This window comes from Staurois parvus, unplaced genomic scaffold (genome assembly GCF_062004578.1).
Source record: "Staurois parvus isolate SC_StPar_1 unplaced genomic scaffold, SC_StPar_1.0 ptg000475l, whole genome shotgun sequence".
Classification (NCBI taxonomy): domain Eukaryota; kingdom Metazoa; phylum Chordata; class Amphibia; order Anura; family Ranidae; genus Staurois; species Staurois parvus.
Genome location: NW_028318271.1, coordinates 2051971 through 2065240, shown reverse-complemented (window position 1 = coordinate 2065240; position 13270 = coordinate 2051971). Strand labels below are relative to the sequence as shown.

General features: G+C 43.1%; 1 protein-coding gene and 1 long non-coding RNA gene across 2 annotated transcripts in view; one reads left to right on the top strand and one right to left on the bottom strand.

Moving 5' to 3' along the window:
- PRLR (prolactin receptor) overlaps window positions 1-10565 on the bottom strand; it is a 96606-nt gene extending 86041 nt beyond the window's left edge. Inside the window, exon 1 of the mRNA XM_089689434.1 lies at window positions 10361-10565. The gene's annotated coding sequence lies outside the window, so the exon portion shown is untranslated. The remainder of the gene's footprint in view (window positions 1-10360) is intronic.
- Window positions 2684-13270, top strand: part of LOC149452381 (uncharacterized) — a 70387-nt gene continuing 59800 nt past the window's right edge. Inside the window, exon 1 of the long non-coding RNA XR_016314879.1 lies at window positions 2684-2763. This is a non-coding gene — a long non-coding RNA (uncharacterized LOC149452381). The remainder of the gene's footprint in view (window positions 2764-13270) is intronic.

The following is a 13270-nucleotide window of genomic DNA, read 5'->3' as shown; positions in this document are numbered from 1 at the left end:
AGCCCTCAGTTCTGTCATGCTGATCCTTCTTTCACCTCACCCTGAAACAAGCATGAACATGCCAAGCGTTGGGGCGCCTACTCTTCAGATCACTGACTTACTGAACATGAAATCAAGAATAAACATGTCAGCCACCGGAGCCTATACCCGAAAAACGTAGATCACATATAGCTATTCTGACAGCTTTCCTTTAAGTTCACTTTTTCTTTTCCTTTTTTTTTTTTGGCACTGGGCGTAGAGCCAGAGGGCGGCCATGTAAAAATAAAGGAGGGTTTGTTCAAGATGTTTGGCACCGTGTCAAAACTACCTCCAGCCTTTCACGTATTAAATCTATATGTACACGCTCGCATTCCCGCTGCGTTTTGATGTTCAGAAGCTGAAAACACATTAAGTAGCCTGTTTATTAAGAAAGAAAAAAAAAACATCGATGGAAAAAAAGCGAGAAAAAAAAAGAAAAAAGAAAAAAAAAAAAGACTCCCCTCCCCCCCATTATTGAAAGAACTGGTCGCCTGACTGGGTTGCAGCTACAAACGATGACTGCACTGCATTCTGATTTTGCTTGTAGAGGATCAGGAAAGCCTCTGCGTGGCGCTGGTGTCATTACTCTGACAGACTTGCCAACAAAAAATCCGGTGACACTTCTCTCCGGTGTCACTGAGCACATGGTAGTCACCCGGACAAAAAAAAAATAATAATAATAATAATTATATGTATATATATATATATATATATATATTTATCTGGTCTCCCTCCAGCGTATACAAGCCACAACTTCCACCTATACCGAAGAAGGGACAAACAAGCAACAAAAACGTCTTTTTTGTGCTACAGTACATAGCTGTTGGAGTACTATAAGTCCCAGCATGCAAGCATTGCCCTCCCCCCTCAGATAGCAAGGTTTTAAAAGAACAAACAAAAATCTTTTCAACATGTATGGGGGTCACAAGATTTCTTCATATATATATGACACTTTTTCAAGCACTTGTGACCTGTGGTCCACTACAGCTGAGGTATAACATGTCCCAATATTACAGTATTTTGCAACTTACATACAAATCTATTTTATATATATATATATATATATATATATATATTTATATCTCCCCATTGCAAGCTCCTTGAGGGATTGATGTGAATGTATAATATATATGTAAAGAGCTGCGTAAATTGGTAGCGCAATGTACCTGTAGTAAATTAAATAAATATTCTATATATATATAGATATATATACATACACACACACATATATACACACACATAAATAAATAAATGTGCAGAAACTTTTTGAAGACCCCGTGTGTATATAGTATACACACTGTATACTATATATACACGCATCATATTCATACAAACACAGTGATTATCCCGAACTTTATCACTGATTATCTTATTACAAATGACTTCTGAAAGTCAGTGGGATATATCAGGCAGCAAGTAAACATGTGGTCCCTGAAGTTGATGTGTTGAAAGCAAAAAAAATGGGCATTGCATTTATTGCACGAGGCTGTGTAGTTGCAGACTGGTCAGGATGCCCATGCTGACCCGTACCCACAGCCAAAAGCGCCTACAATGGACACATGAGCATCAGACCTGGACCACGGAGCAATGGAAGAAAGTGGCCTGATCTGATAAATCACGTTTTCTTTTATATCATAAGAATGGCCGGGTGTGTATGCATCATTCACCTGGTGAAAAGAGGGCACCAGAAGGCAAGCCGTAGAAGGCAGTGTGATGCTTTGGGCAATGTTCTGCCGGAAAACCTTGGGTCTTGCCATTCATGTGGATGTTACTTGACACATACCACCTACCTAAACAGTGTTGTTGACCAAGTTCACCCCTTTATGGAAATGGTATTCCCTGATGGCAGTGGCCTCTTTCAGCAGGATAATGTGCCCTGCAAAACTGGTCCACAAATGGTTTGAGGAACACAGCAATGAGTTTGAGGTGTTGACTTGACCTCCAAGTTCTCTAGATCTCAATCCATCAAGCGTCTGTGGGATGTGCTGGAAAAAGAAAAAGGACCTGCTACTGACGGCCAGATACCACAGCATACCTTCAGAGGTCTAGTGGTGTCCATGCCTTGATGGGTCAAGATTGTTTTGGTGGCAAAAGGGAGACCTACTCGATATTAGGTGGATGGGCATGAAGTTATGGCTGATTGGTGTATGTATTCTAAATGAATGTGAACAATTGGCTGCCATATGGTGTTCGCGGTGTGATTTTATTCTATAGATATTGTATACATGTCACAACAGGCATGGAGATCTCCAGAAAATCCAGCCTCAGAATCAAATTCCACGTTAAAAAAAACAAAACACACACACACACACATATATACATACATACACATATATAATTATACATACATATATATATATAAAATGTATTTATTTTTTTTAATACTATATAACACATTGTAATGTTATTTATGTTGCTATGTGACATATGAGTTTGATTTTCTGGATATCTCCATGCCTGTTGTGACATGTATACAACATCTATAGAAGAAAATCACACCGTGAACACCATATGGCAGCCAATCGTTCACATTCATTCACAATGAGCTGATTTTATCTATAGGATTTTTTTTTTTTTTTCCTGTAGCATGTTTCCTTACAAAACGAGACAGCTGAACCCCCCTCCTCCCCTTCCCCAGCTCCGTCACTTATAGCAGACATAGGGAGAACATCACATGACTCTCCATTCGCCACGCCACATCAATCCAGGCACTTTATTAGCTGCGATCACCCCGCCATTAACACGGTATGTGGAAGCTCTGGGCAGGACGGCTCTGATTAATGGGTGGATGGCTGAGATCTTAAAATAAAGATTTATAATGTTAATTAAATAGAACAGTGAGTCTCATACCGGAGCACGGGAGCCCCACACTGCTTGGGCGCTGTGCAAACCGCACGAATGTTTGTAGTAGACACGTGCAAAGTTCAGTTTCCCATAGCAGCCAAATTTTGGTTCAGCGGTGGGTGAATTCAGATTGGCAGGGATGGCTAGTTGCTCTATAACACATAGGGGGTTATTTGCTAAATCTGCAGAGTGCAATATCAGGTGCAACTCTTTACAGAAACCGATCAGTTTCCAGATTTTAATGGCAAAGCTTAAAGCGGAGGTCCACCTGAAAAAAAAAAAGAAAAAAGAAGGTCAGCAGCTACAAAAACTGTAGCTGATGACTTTTAAAATACAGCCACTTACCTGTCCCTCGATCCTGCGGTGTCCTCACCACGGCTGGTTTCACCGGCCATCTTCTCTCCCCGGCGCCAGCATCTTCAGTGTGGGCACCCGGCTGTGACAGCTTACGGCATCACAGCTCACTGCGCATGCGCAAGAGGCGCTGCGCTTTGGGAATGGCCCCATAGTCTTCTGGGACCTGTCGCGTGTCCCAGAAGGCTATGGGGAGGGAGGGAGGACAACTTCTGCTTTCGATCGTCTAGGCCGGGTGTCGGCAACCCGCGGCTCCGGAGCCGCATGCGGCTCTTTTTCACCTTTCCTGCGGCTCCGGAGCACACTGCCCACCAGGTGACAGGCAATAGGGTCGGCAAGCCGCGGCTCTTTTAATGCAGCTCTTCTATGTGCCGGGCGCCCGCTCCCCTCCCTCCTCCAAACATTGGCTGTCAAGATGTAGGCGGGGCAGCGTGCCGAACTCCTCTCCTCTCACAGTCCGCCCTGAAGACCAGAACGGCGCGGGAACACAGCTAGAGGAACGCGCGGAGCAAAGGTAAGTGAATTGACACAGGGGGGATGAATTACTATAGGGGGGATGAATTACTATGGGGGATGAATTACTATATGGGGGATGAATTACTATGGGGGATGAATTACTATATGGGGGATGAATTACTATGGGGGATGAATTAATTACTATATGGGGGATGAATTACTATGGGGGATGAATTACTATATGGGGGATGAATTACTATATGGGGGATGAATTACTATGGGGGATGAATTACTATATGGGGGATGAATTACTATATGGGGGATGAATTACTATATGGGGGATGAATTACTATGGGGGATGTATTACTATATGGGGGATGAATTACTATATGGGGGATGAATTACTATGGGGGATGAATTAATTACTATATGGGGGATGAATTACTATGGGGGATGAATTACTATATGGGGGATGAATTACTATATGGGGGATGAATTACTATGGGGGATGAATTACTATATGGGGGATGAATTACTATATGGGGGATGAATTACTATATGGGGGATGACTTACTATGGGGGATGAATTACTATGGGGGATGAATTACTATAGGGGGGATGAATTACTATATGGGGGATGAATTACTATATGGGGGATGAATTACTATAGGGGGGATGAATTGCTATATGAGGGATGAATTACTACGGGGGGATGAATTACTATATGGGGAATGAATTACTATATGGGGGATGTATTTTCAGTTTTAAAAATGTTTCTCTCAAAATAAATTTCAATCGTGGTTTTGGCGAGATTTGGCTCAGTTGAAAAAAAAGGTTGCCCACCACTGACCTAAGGCTATGATTGTGATTATGACGATACACTGTGGCCCTGGTTAACCCTTTGCTTACTGGGCCCTTAAACCCCCTTCATGACCAGAGCGCTTTTCGCAATATATGCAGTGTCGGATTTGTTTTAAATGTTGCAATGGTTTTGCGGCTCCCAGTCTTTTTTTCCCTCTCGGAAACGGGTCCAAGTGGCTCTTTATGTCTTAAAGGTTGCAGACCCCTGGTCTAGGCGATCGCAGCGGAAGTGGGAGCGGGTACCTGTGAAATTTGGTGCCAATCCTTAACGGGGAGCGAGGGACAAAGGCTTAAAGCGAAACTTCCCCTTTTGGGTGGAGCTCCACTTTAACTGAACAAGCTGAAGTTAGAAGTGGATTGGCTGCCCTGCACAGCTGCACCAGATTCTGAGTGCAATCGTTTTAGCAAATTTCCCCCAAAATCTGCAGGCCAAAGAAGCAGTAATTGTAATGGACGTGCTTAAAGTATAACTAAAGCCAAAACATTTATTTTTATATTGGGTGAAGTAGGTAAGCCTAAAAACTCCCGTCAGTTTTTTTTGGGGGGGGGGGGATTTCCCTTCACTTTGGGGGGGGGGGGGGATTTCACTTCACTTCTGCAGGCACAACAAGAGCTAAGAGAAAGTATCGCCAAAGTAAGGGAAATGCCATCTTAGACAGCTGTCACCTAAACATGTGTCCTCATTAGTAGATTCCCCCATTCCGGCAGCAATGGGGACACAGACCCCAATATAAACCCGACAGGGGTTCTAACCACTTAGCACTCTAATAATATTTTCAGCCTTGGATGAACCTGAGAGAACCTGTCCTTGAAAAAACACTAATAGGGGACACAATTGTGTTTTAATTCAAATAATTTTCTCAATGGGGCCACCAGAGCCCCAGCTATTCCTATGTAAATACAATTGTTATTTCTATAGGCTTTGGCACCTCTTTCCCTCTCGGTATTTTATAGACTTAACCCGGTTTCACACTGATGCGGTGCGGAATTTGCACCAGTTTCTGTGTGATTTCCGCACGGTTCCATAATCGCACCCCATTCATATGAACTGCTGCGGGTGTGTATTTTAAGTTAACGACACCCCAAAATCAGTTTGCAGAAGGCGGTGAGATGTGCAGAATTGGATCGCATGGGTGTGAATACCCATGTGATCTGATTCTAGTGCGGACCAAAAAAAGGGTCCTACACCTCTTTGGTGTGGTGCGATTAGAGCCATACATAATGTATGGCTCCAATTGCACCAAAAACAAATTGCATGTGATTTGCACAGGAATGCGGTGTGGTTCCTGTGAGAATCACATGTGATATACCGCAGACAAAAAAAGGGTCCTGCACTCTTTTGGTGCGGATGAGGTGCGATTTGAGCCATACAAAGTGTATGGCTCAAATTGCACTGCACAGAAATCGCATGTGATTTGCACAGGAATGCGGTGCGGTTCCTGTGTGAATCACATGCGACCGCACAAGTGTGAACCCAGGCTGAGCTCTAGTACTGGCACACTTTGAAGCCACACACTACACAACTTTTGCAGGACATAGCATGGCATTTCGTTTACAAAACGCAAGAGTTAATCACACAGATTTTTTGGCAGCTAGATGTCTGTGTATCTGTCCATCCAATCCTGAGATATACCCAGCTCTGCCATACAGCACAGCCCTGTCTGACAGGGCAGACTCAATTTGAAGCCAACCGCATATTGCCCAACTTTTGCTATAACACAATGCAATCATGTATCTTGTGAAAAGCAAGAGACCTTTGCAGGGATTTTTTGGAGTACTAGATACCTACTACTGAACACGTAATCGCTGAATGAGGAAGGAGCAATCCACGTGGGCAAGGGCAGAAGGATACGGTACACAAAAAGTTGAAGTGGAATGAGAAACCTGGCTGGAGACCAGAAGATTGTTGCGGGGGAGACCTCGCTGACTGCTGCCAGCCTATGACAGGTGCCTGGCACCCATGCAGCATTTTAGAACGCAGGAGAAATTGGCAGCAACCTGCAGCCCCAGTCTAGCAGCAGCAGCTCCCACTCCTGCCTCTGCACCACATGCAATCTCCGAGTGGCAGCAGCATGTACTATATCCCATCAACTGCCACTCATACAACCCAACCCCAAAACATCGGCACCATGACAATTCCTCAACAAAACCCCCATAGAAACAAGGCGCTCAGATTGCTACAGAAAGCCAGATCGTCCCCATACATGGAGCTAGCAGGAAAACAAGAGGCTGCACGGGAGCTATGGCAAGACATCCAGGGTTAGGCTGCCAGAAGAGCAGCATGGAATGGACAAGAGCTAAAGATTAATGCACGCTTATTTCCCCTTTGGCACACAGCTGCGACGCTCTTTGTGCATGGTTGCCTATCTGCCCACACTGGGAGAATCATTTCCAGGGACACAGCTGATGCCCCACATGAGCAGAGGGTACCGCGTTGCACCATGAAAGGTTCACTACACATGACCGCTCATTATCAATAAATATAAGAATTCTATAGACTGGCGGAATCTTCACTATCAATAAATATGAATAAAGGAATTCTATGGCTTGCCAGAACCAAAGGTCTAGAAACAGGACCCTGGAAGACTTCAATTCCATCATTATCAATAAATATGAATTCTAAATTATCAATAAATATGAATATATGAATGCTATAGATTGGCAGAATCTTCATTATCAATAAATATGAATAGTTATAAATTGGCAGAATTTTCATCATATATGATTATAAAGATAGGGAGAATCAAATATATAGAGATGGGATCCTTGAAAGACTTCATTTTCGCCTATCATTATCATTAACTACGAATATATGAATTCTATAGATTGGCAGAAACAAAAGTTTAGGGGTAGGACTCTTGAAGGTTTCATCTAATTCCATCATTATCAATACATATATGACTGTATGAATTCCATAGATTGGGAGATCTTCATTATCAATCAATATATCAATGTATTCTATAGATTGGGAGATCTTCATTATCAATATATATATGAATTCTATAGATTGGGAGATCTTAATGATCAATCAATATTCCAATATATATATGTATTCTATAGACTGGGAGATCTTCATTATCAATATATACAGTATATGAATTCTATAGATTGGGAGATCTTCTTTATAAATATATATATGAATTCTATAGATTGGGAGATCTTCTTTATAAATATATATATGAATTCTATAGATTGGGAGATCTTCTTTATCAATATATATATGAATTCTATAGATTGGGAGATCTTCTTTATAAATAAATATATGAATTCTACAGATTGGGAGATCTTCTTTATCAATAAATATATGAATTCTATAGATTGGGAGATCTTCTTTATCAATAAATATATGAATTCTATAGATTGGGAGATCTTCTTTATAAATAAATATATGAATTCTATAGATTGGGAGATCTTCTTTATCAATAAATATATGAATTCTATAGATTGGGAGATCTTCATTATCAAAATATATATGAATTCTATAGATTGGGAGATCTTCATTATCAAAATATATATGAATTCTATAGATTGGGAGATCTTCATTATCAAAGTATATATGAATTCTATAGTTTGGGAGATCTTCATTATCAATAAATATGAACCTTTGGGCATTTGTGAGTTCTATAGATTGGGAGATCTTGTTTATCAATAAATATGAATCCTAAAGAATGTCAGAATCAAATGTCTAGTGAACTCTAGAAAGCTTCATCCTAACCTATCATTATCAATAAATAAGAATAGATGAGTTCTAAAGATTGGGAGATCTTTTTTATCAATAAATATAGATGTATGAGTATATATGAATTCTATAGATAGATTGGGAGACACTCATTATCAATAAATATGAGTTCTATAGATGGACAGAATGAAAGGTCTAGAGATAGGACTTCATCTAAACCCATCATTATCAATAAATAGGAACTCTGTACTATCAATACATATGAATAAATGAGGTGTAAATGAATTCTATAGATTGTCAGAATATTTCTGATCAATACATATGAATTCTATAGATTGTCAGAATCAAATATTTAGAGATAGGACCCCTCAAGGCTTCATCTTAACCCACCATTATCAATAGATATCAACGAGTATATATGAATTCTATAGATTGGGGAATATTCTTGATCGATGAATATGAATACAGGAATATAAATACATTCTATAATTTGGCAGAATCTTCCTTATCAATAAATATGAATATATGAGTATATATCAATTCTTTAGGTTAGTAGAGTATCAATAAATACATATATTCTACAGAATGTCAGAATGAACCCTTGCAGACTACATCTGAATCCATCATGCACACTCACTATCAGGCAAGATCTTTCCAGGCTTCGATGCTTCATACCAATTCAACTGCAGGACAACAGACAACTGGCAGAAAATTTCCAAACCATACAAAGTTGTGACAGGCGGCTGTGATCATTTTCACTCCATCGGAATAAATCAGATCATGCAATGTTATGATAACGACCGACCAAAGTGGGTGGTTTAGCTGCATTCAATTTAGGACAACAGACAACTGGCAGAAAGTTTCCAAACCCCACCACTGTTTTCAACTCCATCGGAACCATTTGGCGTTATGCGACCAACCAAAACCGGCGGTTTATAGGTGAATGCCGACCAGCTTAACTCCGTACCGTAGGCGACCGCAATCGTTTTCACTCCATACACAATGCCATCATGAACAGGTCGCACCATCGACCATGATCAACAGATCAGACGTTTTCATAACGCGACCAACCAAAGCGGGCGGTTTAAAGGTAACACCGACCAACTTCACTCCGTACCGTAAGTGACCGCAGTCGTTTTCACTCCATACACAATGCCATCATGAACAGATCAGACCATGCAACGTACCGATTCTGATGCGATCATGACGAATAGATCAAGCGATTTCGTAATGCGACCGAACAAAGCGGGAGGTTTACAGGTAATGCCGACCAACTTCACTCCGTACCGTAAGTGACCGCAGTCGTTTTCACTCCATACACAATGCCATCATGAACAGATCAGATCATGCGACGTACCGATTCTGATGCGACCATAACGAATAGATCAGACGATGTCGTAATGCGACCAAACAATGCAGGCCGTTTACAGGTAACACCGACCAACTTCACTCCGTACCGTAAGTGAACGCAGTCGTTTTCCCTCCATACACAATGCCATCATGAACAGATCAGATCATGCAACGTACCGATTCTGATGCGACCATAACAAATAGATCAAGCGATTTCGTAATGCGACCGAACAAAGCGGGAGGTTTACAGGTAATGCCGACTAACTTCACTCCGTACCGTAAGTGACCGCAGTCCTTTTCCCTCCATACACGACTCCATCTGAACAGCTCAGATCGTGCGACATAACGATTCCATCATGCGACCGATCGAAGCAAATGGTTTATGGGTGAACGCCGACCAACTTAACTCCGGACAACCGGCAGAAATATTCCATACCATAGGCGACTGCGATCGTTCCTAATCCATTGGAACAATTCAGATCGCACGATGCTTCGATTCCAGGATGCGAACAAACAAAGTGATTTAGGTGAAAACAAACCCTGAGTGCCTCCCAGAAATATTCCACACACAAAAAAAAAAAATCCGTAAACCGAAACCGATCGTGTAGACGGTTACAGGAATCGGCCGACGAGCGGAAGATAAAAGTTGCAATCCCTCCTGGAGAGGTGGGTGGAGGTCTGGGCAGACTAGGGGTGATGATACATTGGATCTAATAGTGGAAGGAGAAGATTGATCTCAGTGTGCTGGAGGAAATGTGGAGTGCCCCTTGAAGTGGAGAGGTAGGCAGCAGTGATTACCTGTGGGCTGGCAGCACAGGCAGGCAGCATTCTCCTACAATCCCAGGCTGGATCCAGCTCCACCATCCCCATCCTGCAGATCCAGAGAGAGGTGGAGGGCTGTGTGCCCCTCTGATCCCCCCCCCAGATGGGATTCCAGCAGCCGGCTCACATTCCCAGCTCCTCCGGGCTGTCTTCTGTTTAAAAGGCTCCAGTCCTCATCGCCAGTCCTCCTCCCTCCCCATCACACGTCATAGCCGGGCTGTCAGCAATCAGAGCCTGCCTACCCAGCACTGTCATCCTGGGGGTGCTGCCTGCCTGCATATCCTCCATCCAGCCATAGATCCATCCAGACATCGGATCCCTGCACCTCCAGCCAGTGCCCCAATTAAAGGAACACTCCATCTATACACCCCTCTGTGCCTGCCTCCTTTAACCCCTTCTTCTCAAATTGTTGAACACTTAAAAATCTGCTTTTTGTTTGGCCATAAACTTACTTTAAACCCCCAGAATATGATATATTTTCCGAAAGCAGAGACCCTGGAGAATAAAATGGTGGTAGCTGGGATTTTTTATGTTGCACGGTATTTATCAAATGCATATTTGCAGGATTAAAATACACTAAAATGGTTTTTAGTGCAAACAAGCACAATATTATACCCATTTTTCGGTCAAATGTAAAAGATTGGGTGGTGCCATGTAAATTTCAAGTCTTTAAATTGAGCGCTTCAACAGAATTGCACACATCTATTGTACCCACAGGCAATGCTTTAAAAGACTTTACAGGTCATCAGTTTAGAGTTGACTGTGATTTATGGCCGCAGAATTATTGCTTTGACGCCAATGTTCGCGACGATACCTCACATGTGTAAATGTACAAGGCAAACGCACACGTTCCTGCGTTAAAAATGGGTGGTGCACAGGGGCGGGCTGACCATTTGGAAACTCGGGCACTGCCCGAGGGCCCGGGGTCAGTAGGGGGCCCCATGAGATGCCCCTGGTACCTTTTTCATAGGCTTTTTTGAGTTTGGGCAAGGACACAGGGGCCCCATGATCCCCTATTGCCCGGGGTCCCCATGAGTTGTCAGTCTATCCTTGGTGGAGCAGCAACCGTTGGCTGGAGCCGAACAGAATCAGCAAGGGAGAATGTCACCAAGACACCGAGGATCACCAATATGGGTACAAATGTTTTAATAAATGATCACATAGTTACAGCAAGGCAACGTTTCGGAGGCTCGCAGGATCAGGGGGTCACATGCTTGATGAAGGGGTCCTGCGAGACTCCGAAACGTTGCCTTGCCATAACTATGTCATCATTTATTAAAACTTTTGAACCCATATTGGTGATCCTCAGTGTGCTGGTGACATTCTCCCTTGCTGATACTGCACGTGTGGCGCAATTGATTTTTACATAATGTGCTCGCCCTATGCTGTACTTTTTTTATGGAGTGTGTGTGGGGGTGACAGGGGTACTTTAATTTTTGGAGGTATTTTTATTTCTTTTATACAGTTCTTTTTTTTTTTTTTACACTTTTTTAATTGTATTTATTTATTGTTAATTTTATTGCTATCACAAGTGGGCTAAGAAGCCCCCTCTGTGATAGCGTAGGCAAGTGACAGGTTCTCTTTGCTGAGACATTGGGAGTCTATTAGACCCTCAGCCCTGGTTCACACTGATGTGGTGCAGAATTTGCAGCGTTTTCTGTGCAAATTCCACACTGCATCAGAATCGCACCCTGTTCATGCGAACCACTGCGGGTGTGTATGTTAAGTTAACAACACCCCGAAAGCTGTCCGCAAAATGCGGTGCGATGTGCAGAATCGAATCGCATAGGTGTGAATACCCATACGATCCGATTCTAGTGCGGACCAAAAAAAGGGACCTACACCTTTTTGGCAAAATGTATGACTCCAATCACACCGCACACAAATTGCATGTGATTTGCACAGGAATGTGGTGCGGTTCCTGTGAGAATCACATGCGGTATACTGCACCACATATATGTGAATCCAGCCTTAATGTCTCCCCTGCCCTCCTGTCATGGTCAAATCTAAATTGGGGGTCCAGTAAAAAATTCAGGGAGTGTAATTTCAACACTGTGTGTGAGTCACTGGCAGTCTGTCATGACCTCGGAACCACTAATATGTATTGGGCTGTCATTAGATTAGGGTGATTAAACAGAAACTGTGCCCCCTTATGTCAGATGTCCCTGGCAGAGTCCCTGTTTACTTCACGAGTTCCCCTTTACATCAGGTTCCTGTCAGAGTGTTTCCTTTCATCAGTTATCCCCATCAGAGTGTCCCCTTACATCAGGTGTCTCTATCAGATCATCCCCTTACATCAGGTGTCCCCATCAAAGTGCCCCCTTACATCAAGGTCCCCATTAGAGTGCCCCTTTTCATCAAGGTCCCCATCAGAGTGCCCCCTTTCATCAGATGTCTCCATCAGAGTGTCCTCTTAGATTTGATCAGTTATCCCCATCAGAGTGCCCCCTTTCATCAGGTGTCCCCATCAGAGTGTCCCTTAACATTAGGTGTCCCCATCAAAGTGTCCCCTTACATCAGTTATCCCTATCAGATCGTCCCCTTACATCAGGTGTCCCCATCAAAGTGCCCCCTTACATCAGGGTCCCCATTAGGGTTCCCCCCTACATTGGGGTCCTCATCAGAGTGCCCCCATTCATCAGGGTCCCCATCAGAGTGCCCACTTACATATGAGTTATCCCCATCAGAGTGCCCCCTTTCATCAGGTGTCCCCGATCAGAGTGCCCCCTTACATCAGGTGTCCCCTTACACCAGGTGTTCCCATTAGAGTGCCCCGTTATATCAGGTGTCCCCATCAGATTGTCCCGTTACATCAGGGTCCTTATCAGAGTGCCCCCTTTCATCAGTTATCCCCATCAGAGTGCCCCCTTACATCAGGTCTCCATC